Genomic DNA, 8,656 nt, shown 5'->3' on the forward strand with positions numbered 1-8,656 from the left:
TTATGCTTGAATCCATTGCTGCTGCCACTGTGTCAATCCATCTCCTTGAGGGTCTTCCTTTTTTTTTTGCTGACCCTCCACTTTACCAAGCATGTCTTTCTCCAGGGACTAGTCCCTCCTGATAGTTTGTCTAAAATATGAGAAGCGAAGAAGCCTTACCATCCTCACTTCTAAGAAGCATCTGACTGTACTTCTTTCAAGACAGAATTGTTTATTCTTTTAGCAGTGCATGGTCCTTTTAATAGTCTTCTACATCATCATCATCATTCAAATGCATTGATTCTTCCACATTCTTCCTTTATTCATTGTCCAACTTTCACATGTAAATGAGGTATTTGAAAATACCACAGCTTGGGTAAGGTAGGTGTGTACCTTAGTCCTCAAACTGACATCGTGCTCTTGATTGTGGTTTTTTTTTGCAGCATATTTGCTCCATGCAATATATCATTTGATTTATTTTCTTTTTTATAGATTGTCCCATCTTTCTCCAGCCAAGTAGCTGGTGGGTTCAAATCACCGCCTTTTGATTAGCAACTGGGTATTTTAATCTCTGCATCACAGGACTCTGTCAGTAGTACAAATGTTGATAAATCTTGGTTAAGCTTAATGCCATCCAATAGAATATAAAACATGCTGTGTATATATTTAATTTTAAAAAATTGTAAAAATATACACCAATTCAATAATTTCTGCATATGAAGAGGTTTCAAAAAGTCTGTGGAAAAATGGAACTAAAAGAAAGTGAGGTCTCTGTGCTTCCGTTTTAAACCCAAGTTCATTAGACTTCCGGGGTTAGGCGTTTGCAGAGGGCTAGGAATTGGCAGCTGGGCTTGAACTTGCAACTAAGATGCTAATATGGCCACTTTAATCGCTAGCTGTGGGTTGGGGTACACAGACCTCATTCATAGTTCTCCAGCTCATACCACAGATACCAACAAATGCTTGTTGAAAAAGTATAATAAATAAAGGGATAGGGTGGAGGCAAGTCCTCTTGATTGCTTTTAGCAGTTGTTTCTGCCTACATCCTTCCACTTCCGGGTCAGGAGGTGTGTGTCCAAAAGAACCAAACCAAGCCCATTACCTTCGAGTAGACGCTGACTCACAGCAATACTATAGGACAGAATACAGTAGAACGGTCTCGTGTTTCCAAGGCTGTAACTCTTCCACATCTTTCTTTGGTGCTACAGCAGGTGGGTTCAAACCCTTGACCTTTTGGCTAGCAGCCGAGAGCTTTAACCACTGCCCCACCAGGGCTCCTTGTCCAGAATAAAGGGGGAAGCAAATTCAGCCAGTGGTCACACTTGGCACATTCCTTGGGGCCTTTGCTTTTTCAGAGATATCTTCATCCGAATCTACCCTTTATGAATCGCTTGATCTTTAACTTTCCTATTCCCACATCCCTTCCTTAATTTGTGCCTGCGTTTCTGGAGATTGGAAATTACCATACAGAGGAGAGGAAGGGGCTTTGGTGGAAACAAGCAAAACTCACTTTTCAGGGCCCTCCCCAGGGAAGGGTAATTCCTGCTTTCCTGAGTCAGCTACCCAAATCAATTCTCTTGCTTCCATTTCCAGAGCTTCAGTCACTCTGTGAACTCCCAATTCTGCAGGAGTATTGGGTGATGCAGAATTATGTACAGGCACCTGTAGGAGGCTCAGCTGTACAAGGAAGAGGGCAACCAGCGATACACGGAAGGAAAGTATCGAGACTCCGTGAGTAGGTACCATCTAGCCCTGCTATATAGCTGCGGGGTCTGGACCCAAGTCTGCGCTCTCCAATACCTAACCTAGGACCTCAGGGCCCAGCTCTCACACCAGAACAAGAAAACGTGCTGCATACAATGCAGTCAGATTGCTACAACAATCTAGCTGCCTGCCTTTTACAGATGGAGCAAGTGAACTGTGAACAAATAAGGAATACAGTTCTTGAACGACAGACTGACAATGCCAAGGCCTTGTACCAGGCCAGGGTGGCCTTTTTCCATCTGCAGGACTATGACCAAGCTTGACACTACTTCCTGGCTGCCATCGATAGGCAGCCAAAAGAAGCCAGTGTTCGGCAGTACCTCCAGATAACACAGTCTGAACTCAGCAGCTACCATTAGAAAGAGAAGCAGCTTTACCTGAGCATGTTTGGGTATCCAAGAAGATGCTTCTCGACTTGAACTTGGGTGGACCATTAAAGATAATCAAGGAGAACCCTGAGCGTCAGCAAGCGACGTTACCCCCACACCTCTGACCCACGTAGATTTCTGTTCTGTTTCCAGTTCTGCACAAACTTTTGGGTACACAGTGCCTATCCTTTATCCTTTTTGTCTTTCCATTCGTATGTTTGTATAACTTCCAAGACGTGTTATCTTGGGGGATCTTTACCGTGGGAAACATTGTCACCAGGAATGTTTTTGTCAGACATTTACCAGAAAACCTTCATCAGCAATTAATGGAATTAGTAAAAAAAATTAAAAAAAAAAAGATAATGAAATATGTCCACAACCTTTTTGAACAACCCTTGTATAATTAAGTAACATTTGATTACATGTTTCAGGTTTGCAACTATTTTCAATACCCTTTTCTATATTATTCCACTACTCATGTATATAATTTGAAATTTTCTAGCCACGTTGAGTCTCTGGGTGGTGCAAATCGTTAGCACTGTGCTCAGTTATAAATGAAGGATTGACAGTTCAAACCTATCCAGACATACCTCTGAAGAAAGGCCCGGTGATCTACTTCCAAAAGTTCACAGCCTTGAAAACTCCATGGAGCACAGTACTGTTCTGAAACACATGGAGATGGCCATGAATCAGAATGGATTCCATGGCAACTGGTAATGCTTAGTTTTCACATTAAAAAAAAAAGAAAGAAAGAAAATTAAAAGAAAGAGGTGACCTTCATTTCAACAGTATATTTTATTTAAACCAGTGTATCTAAAATATTATTGTATCAATATATAGCAATATAAAAGCTACTAAAGTGATTTGAATCATTTTTTCAGTACCAAGTTTTTGAAAAAGTAATAAACAACTAAATCAGTTGCTGTCAAATCAATGCCAACTCCTGGTGTCCACATGTATATGTATCAGAATAGAACTGTGCTCCATAGTTTTTAAAATTTTTATTGTGAATTGAATGAAGGTTTACAGAGCAGATCATCAGTTTGACACTCAACAAATCACACGTTATGTTTCATCTCAATATAACATCACATGTGCCATTTCCTCCTTGGGTTTCTTGTTTCCATCCCTCCTTCTTTCCACACCCTTCTGAATTTTGTTGTTAGGTAAGTGTTGCTCTTTTGATCTCAAATGGTTGACCCTTCTCGCTCCATAGTTTTGTTTGCTTGTTTGCTTTTCATTCAACAAATATTTATTCAGCACTTATTATGTTCTTGTGTTGAGGATTCAACAGCAAACAAAATTGATAAAAATCTCTACCATTGAATAGAATTTTCAAATTTAGGTGGAATACTGACTCTCTTCCAACATGTCAACTCCAGATCAAGGTCTCAGCAATGTTTGTGCTGGTTGAGGTCTGATGTGTTAAGCTATCTGAACAGTTTCCTTATTTGAAATAAAAGGTTAGTAAAACCTACTAGTGGCACGGTGGGTTCTTAATGGGTTTCTAGGTGTGGCGCTGTGGGTTAGTGCACCAGACTGCTAAACTGTTTGAACTGCAAGGTCAGCGGGTCAAGCTCACCAGCTGCTCCTTGGAAACTGTATATAGGGTTGCTATGGGTTAGAATCGACTCAACAGCACTTAACAACAACTTAAATGCTTGCAGTTGAAACCCATCAGGTTATTAGTGGGAGTAAGATGAGGCTCCCGTAAAGATTGTTGTTAGGCGCTGTGGAGTCGGTACCAACTCACAGTGACCCTATGCACAATAGAACAAAACACTGCCTAGTCCTGTGTCAATCTTACAGTCGTTGCTATGCTTGAGCCCATTTGCTGCTGCCACTGTGCCAATCCATTTCATTAGGGATCTTCCTCTTTTGTGCTGACCCCCCACTCTACCAAGCACGATGTCCTTCTCCAGGGACTTGTCCCTTTTGATAATACGTATAAAAGATGAAGTCTGACCACCCTGGCTTCTAAAGAGTATTCTGGCTGTACTTCTTCCAATACAGATTTGATTGTTCTTCCGGCAGTCCATGATACCTTCAATATCCCCCTCCAACACCATAACTCAAATGCATCAATTCTTCTACTGTCTTCCTTAGTCATTGTCCAACTTCCACATGCAAATGAGGCTATTGAATACACCATGGTTTGGGTCAGGCGCACCTTAGTCCTCAGACTGACATCTTTGCTCTTGAATACTTTAAAGAGGTCTGGTGCAACAGATTTATCTAATGCAATACAGTGTTTGATTTTTTAACTGCTGCTTCCATGAGTGTTGATGGTTGATCTAAGCAAAATGAAGTCTTTGACAATATCAACATCAAACATTTCTCCATTTATCTTGATGCTATTTATTGGTCCAGTGGTGAGGATTTTTGTTTTCTTTACATTGAGGTGCAACCCATACTGAAGGCTGTAGTCGTTGATCTTCATCAGTAAGTATTTCAAGTCTTCTTCACTTTCTATATTCATCTTATGTCAGCAATGATATTTCCTGTTCCACGTCCTTGCCTGAATCTGGCAGCTCCCTGTCAATGTACTGTTGCAGCTGTTTTTGAATTTACTTTAGCAAATACTTATTTTCATATAATATTAATAATATTGTCTGATGATTTCCATATTCTGTAGGATCACCTCTCTTTGGAATGGGCACAAATATGGATCTCTTCCAATCAGTTGGCTGTCTTCCAAACTTCTTGGCCTAGATGAGTGAGTGCCTGCAGTGCTGCATCAGTTTATTGAAAGATTTCAATTTGTATTCCATCAATTCCTGGAGCCTTGTTCTTTGCCAGTGCCTTCATGGCACATTGGACTTCTTCCTTCAGTACCATTGGCTCTTGACATATACCACCTCTTGAAATGGTTGAACATAAACTTTTTAGTACAGTGACTCTGTATATTCCTTCCATCTTCTTTTTGAATCATTCATTATTCTGCTCATAGAATCCTTCAATATTTCAAGTCGAGACTTGAATTTTTTTCTTTAGTTCTGTGATTCTGGAAGGAGTCAACTTGAGGAATGCTGAACATGTTCTTCCCTTTCAGTTTTCTAATTTCAGGTCTTGGCACATTTCATTATAATATTAGACTTTGTCTTCTTAAGCTGCCCTTTGAAATTTTCTGTTCAACTCTCTTACCTCCTCATTCCTTCCATTTGCTTTAGCATCTCTATGTTGGACGGCAACTTTCAAAGTCTTTTCTGACATCCATTTTTCCTTCTTTCTTGTCCTCTTAATGACCTTTTACTTTCTTCCTGTATGGTGTTCTTGATGTCATCCTACAACTCTTCTTGTCTTCAGTCATTAGTGTCTAATGAATCAAGTCTGTTCTTGAGATGATCTCTAAATTCAGATAGGATATGCTTAAGGTCATATTTTGGCTCTCTTGGATTTGTTTTAATTTTCTTCATCTTTAGTCTGAACTTGCATATAATCAGTCTGCCCCTGGCCTTGCTTTGGCTGATGGTATGGAGCTTTTCTACTGTCTCTTTCCACAGATGTTTTGAAATTGGTTTCTGTGTATTCCATCTGGTGAGGTCCATATGTGTAGTTATCTTTTATGTTGTTTAACAAAGATAATTGCAATAAAGAAGTCATTGGTCTTGCAAAATTCTGTCATGCGATCTTCGGCATCATTTCCATCACTAAGGCCATTTTTTCCAAACACTGATCCTTTATCTTTGTTTCTTCTAACCATTGCATTCCAATTGCCAATTACTAACAATGCATTTTGAGTGCATGTTTAATCACCTTCAGACTGAGGAAGTTGGTAGAATTCTTCAATTTCATCATCACTTGCTTTAGTGGATGGTGTGTAAATTTGAATATTAGTTGTATTAACTGGTCTTCCTTGTAGGCATATGGATATTATCCTATCACAGACAGCATTGTGCTTCAAGATATATCTTGAAATGTTCCTTTTGATGATGAATGCAATGCCATTCCTCCTCAACTTATTCCTTGCATGGTAAATCATGTGATTGTCAGATTCAAAATGACCAATACCAGTTCATTTAAGCTCATTACTACTGAGGATATTGATGTTTATGTGTTCCATTTCATTTTTGACAACTTTCAATTTCCCTAGATTCATACTTTGTACATTCCATGTTCTGATTGTTAATGGATAGTTATAGCTTTTTCCACTTCATTTTGAGCTGTGCCTCATCACCAAATGAAGGTCCCCAAAGCTTTACTCTATTTGCGTCATCACAGTCAATTCTACTTTGAGGAGGCAGCTCTTCCCTAGTAATATTTTGCGTGCCTTCCAACTTGAGGGGCTCATCTTCTGGCACTGTATCTGACAACATCCTGATGCTCTTCATCATATTTCAATGGTCGATATTCTGGTGTTATCTGACAGTGTTCCACTGCTAGTCATAAGGTTTTCAGTGGAAACCTTATGTCTGGAAGCTCAGCTGAAACCTGTCCACCAGCAGCTGAACCTGCTGGTTTTTAAAATACCAGTAGCATAGCTTCCAGAATCACAGCAACACACAAGTCACCACAATACGAGAATGTGACAACCTGGTTGTAAAAATTGCAGCCTCAAGAACTCCAAGCAGCAGTTCTCTTCTGCCCTATAGAGTTACCATGAGTCAGAATCAACTTGATGGCAGTGGTGTTTGTTTGGTTTAACATTCACTACACAGGTTTACTTGGTAAAGTAGAGCGTCGGCGAAAAAGAAGAAGACCCCCAATGAGATGGATTAACACAGTGGCAACAACAATGGGCTCAAATATAACAATAATTATGGGGCTGACAAAGGTAGTGTTTCGTTCTGTTGTGCATGGGTCACTTTGAGTTGGAACTAACTAGATGGAACCTAACAACAACAACAACAACCCAAGTTTATTGTGAAGATTGTATAAAAACAATATATGTAAAATTCCTTATATACTGCTTGGAACATGGAAGGAAATGAATTCGCATTCCCTTTTCCTTTCCCCTCCAACACCTAACCTCCTTTCTCTCCTCACTCCCTAATTACGATCAGATGTCTGACCTGTCATTCCTCTACAACTAAATACCTCTTAACTTAGTTCAGGGCTTTGTCATTTTTCTCTTATTACTGCCATAGCCTATTAAATTATTTTCTCTATTCCTAGCCTGAACTCCTTCCAACTCATCCTCTATTCTGTTGCTATTTCTAAAATGCAAATTTGATCATGTCTCTCTCCTGCTTAAAATTCTTCATTTGCTTCCCATCACCTTCAGGATAAAATCCAATCTTTTAGCACGTCACACAAAGTACTTTGTGATCTAGTCCCTATTTATCACTCTAGTCTCATCTATTCCAAATCCATTCCCTTACTCTGACCTAACACATCACACTGTAGCTCTAGATGTGCTTAAGCTGTTAGAGTTCCTGAACAAGCTGTGCTCACTCATCACTGTACATTGGCCCTTACTGTCTGTCTGGTTTTAATTGCCACCCCACACTTTCATCCCTTTGATCCTCTTGGTTCTCCAGATATGAATGCAGCAGCTCACCTTTGGGAGCCTGTGAGAGCTACACCTCTATGCACACTTTTGTCATAGGATTTACACATCGCAAAGCAATTGTTTGTTTCTGAATCTGTAAATCAACTGTTAATGGTTGAAGTCAAAGACTCTTTTTTTTTTTTTCGATCTTTGGGGTCTTATATATATATATATATACTCCAGACACATATAAATGTTCATTGCATGAACAAATAAGCTTAGGGTATAACAGATCTGATTCCAAATGCATGCTCTTTCTATGACATCATATGCTATTAATTAATTGTGAATGCATTCATTCATTTATTTAACAGGTATTTAAGAGGCATCTACTTTGTGCCAAGCATTTTGCTAGCACTGTATGTTCTATGATATCATCTGGATACATTCCAGTTTCTCCTTTAGCTACTGTTTTTCATTGCTGATTACCCTTTGTTGTTTTGACTTTCTGGCAGAATTTCCTTTCTAGTATGATTTCTGATTCCTTTCTTACTTCTGAATCATTGCTACCTACTGTTCCTACAATACCATATTCACATTTGACATCTGGCCAACCTCACTTAAGTCTATTGAATCAAATTTCCATTTTAGGCCTACTCTATCTTTGACCCCCTAGGTCCTGGCACAGACACCTCTTTGGACAGAAGAGCTCAGGCTATCTTCTTTCTTTTGCACTTTACAATCTGATTTTAATCCTCTTTCTCTCTAGATTCGTCAGTGATCTTCTGTGGGCCAATTTAATTGCTTTTTTCTCATGTTTTTTCCCAGCTAAATTCCTTATTGCTTTTTGTTCCCTGGCCCCCAGAACCACATTCTCCTCTTTGAAACTGTTTCGTCCTAGCCTCTATGATATTATGCATCACTCGTATTCTGCCTCTATCTCTATTAGCTTTTTTTTTTTCTTTTGTGGGATTCTCTCTTTTTTTTTTTTTTTTTTCAAGCATATATAATAATTTATATCTCCAAAGGGCACATTCGGCAAGTCTGCTCCTGGCCACCAGTTCTTAGTCCTTCTCTTCTTAGTTGATGAATCTAGAGTCCTCAGCCGCTCCCC

At 39.4% G+C, this 8,656-nt stretch overlaps 1 pseudogene; it reads left to right on the forward strand.

The window, feature by feature from the left end:
• Positions 1-1,629: 1,629 nt before the first annotated feature.
• LOC102840691 overlaps positions 1,630-8,656 on the forward strand; it is a 21,064-nt pseudogene continuing 14,037 nt past the window's right edge.

The sequence above is a fragment of the Chrysochloris asiatica genome, unplaced genomic scaffold, assembly GCF_000296735.1.
Source record: "Chrysochloris asiatica unplaced genomic scaffold, ChrAsi1.0 scaffold00042, whole genome shotgun sequence".
Lineage (NCBI taxonomy): Eukaryota > Metazoa > Chordata > Mammalia > Afrosoricida > Chrysochloridae > Chrysochloris > Chrysochloris asiatica.